A 2,016-nucleotide genomic window follows, 5' to 3' on the forward strand; every position below is an offset into this window, starting at 1 on the left:
ATACACGTCGCTACTGAAGTTCCATTTTATGATCCACCACCATCTCAGTATTACGTTCCGTCGGTGCCAGAAATACCAACACCCGGTTATCCGACAGAAGATGGGCTTCTCTATAATTTGTTTGGAACTCAGTGCACAACTCCTGAGTCGGCATATGCTGTATTTGATTCAATGTATAATCAACAATCCCAAAATGTAATGGAACCAGGTGGCAGTGGTTCTAATCCATCTACAGCTTACATTGAAGAAAATGATCAAAATGACGATGAACCGGAAGAACCGCAACTTGTTCAGAGAGCTAGACGAGTTCGGCGACATCGTACATGTGGGATTGGGGGTCATTTAGGTGGACATCATTGATATAAATTTAATGTATTTTGTTTTTTCAAATTTGATTGATGTACTTTTTTATTATTAATTTAATGTATTTCATTTCGTTTTCAAGTTATCAATATCAATTTCTTTTCATTTAATTGTTATTATTATTTAATTTTTAATATCATTTTAAGTATAATAATTTTTAATTAAAAGTATAATAGTTATTTATTATAATAATAACAATAATTAAAATATAACATTTATTAATAATTAATTATTAACGTATTTTTAATTAATTATTAGTATTTTTATTTTTTAAATAATTAAATTAATAATTTAATGTATTTCATTTTATTTTCATGTTATCAATATAAATTTCTTTTCATTTAATTGTTTTCATTATTTAATTTTTATTATCGTTTAATTTATTTATTTAATCACTTTAATTATAATAATTTTTAATTATACCTATAATAATTATTTATTATTATAATAATAATAATAATGATAATAATAATAATAATAATTAAAATATAAATTTTATTTATAATTTATTACTATACTTTATTGTAATTTAATATTAGTATTTTATTTTTTAAATAATTAAATTAATAATTCTAATAATAAACTAATTTTGAAATATAACAAAAAAAAAAAAACAAACCTAGTGGGAGGTCGCTTCCCCAGGAAACGACCCCATGTTAGCATTAAAAAATTTCCTCTTCAAGAGGTCGCTTCCCCAGGGAACGACTTCCTGAAGGAACGAAAAAGTAGGGCATTCAGAGAATATTGTTTCAGAGTAGGATATTTGGGGAATAAAAAAAAAAAAGAGGATATAAGCATCTTTTTCCCAATATTAAAAAGTGACGATCTAAAAAGGAAATAATACTTTAGAATTTATGTAATTAATGTCTTTAAATTTTAAAAATTGTTTCTTTTTATTTAAAACTACTTTTTGTTTCATTTTTTAAAATAGTTGTTAGAATGACAATTGATTTTTTTTTCTTCTTTTAACCACCTTCCTTGTTAAGTATCACTTGTGATGAATGGTAGGAAAAGCTCTTGGTGAAAACGTGGAGAATGACAAGAAAAAAATAGCCAATTATACAAAGGATAAAATTCAATATAAAAATCAAATATTATCTCAATCCTTAAATATAAAATCTTTTTAATCAAATTATGTGAATTAAGAAAGTGAATAATACTATTAAATTTGTTTAAAATTGATATTGATTTTATATGTTTACTCTAACGAGAAAGACTAAATTAATATTATCTATGTGGTATTTAATATTAATTGTAGAAAAAAGATGTAAACTAATTAAAGGTATGTTAACAAAGAAATAATTAACTCAGTTGAAATTACAAAGAAAGTCATATAAAAAGGAACAAGAAAAATTATGAAGATGGTCTTATATTTAGAAATAGAAATGGTATAAATTAAGTATGCATCACACGCAACTATAAAATTAAGCTAATCTTTTGTAAAAGATTTACTTTCATCTACAAAAAGTGTAGCAAATTTTATATAGTAAAATTTTATATAGTAAGTACATCGCAATTATTTATATACATAAATTTAAAAGTAGTTACGATAAAAATCAAATATAGTTAATAATCTAACGATTATCATTAATTTATTATATAATTTTTTATACCGATAGCTATACCAATTAAATCTTGAAATTAATTTAATTC

Source organism: Cicer arietinum, chromosome 3 (genome assembly GCF_000331145.2).
Source record: "Cicer arietinum cultivar CDC Frontier isolate Library 1 chromosome 3, Cicar.CDCFrontier_v2.0, whole genome shotgun sequence".
NCBI classification, from domain to species: domain Eukaryota; kingdom Viridiplantae; phylum Streptophyta; class Magnoliopsida; order Fabales; family Fabaceae; genus Cicer; species Cicer arietinum.